This window comes from Sinohyriopsis cumingii, chromosome 19, assembly GCF_028554795.1.
Source record: "Sinohyriopsis cumingii isolate HCF-2022 chromosome 19, ASM2855479v2, whole genome shotgun sequence".
Lineage (NCBI taxonomy): Eukaryota > Metazoa > Mollusca > Bivalvia > Unionida > Unionidae > Sinohyriopsis > Sinohyriopsis cumingii.
Window position 1 is genome coordinate 37,475,570 of NC_142979.1, and position 284 is coordinate 37,475,853.

General features: G+C 37.7%; 1 non-coding gene across 1 annotated transcript; it reads right to left on the reverse strand.

Annotated features, from left to right (window-relative positions):
* On the reverse strand, positions 1 to 72 carry Trnaa-ugc (transfer RNA alanine (anticodon UGC)). Its single transcript has one exon. It is a non-coding gene; the product is annotated as a tRNA-Ala (tRNA).
* Positions 73 to 284: the final 212 nt, after the last annotated feature.

The following is a 284-nucleotide window of genomic DNA, read 5'->3' on the forward strand; positions in this document are numbered from 1 at the left end:
TGGAGATGCCGAGTCTCGAACCCGGGGCCTTTCGCATGCAAAGCGAACGCTCTACCGCTGAGCTACATCCCCGACTCATTTTCCCTTTAGAATCATCCCTGCGCTACATTGATATTTTCATAATATTTGTTTTATAATCAATTACAATTTTTTTACAGCAATATTAGTTGTCTTAACATCGAATTCTGATCAAATTTGGGTTAGGATAAAAGTTAAGGTTAAGACTATTTAATCTCGCTTTCTTTTACGATATGGCGATTTTCAAAGCTTTTCTACAAAGCACC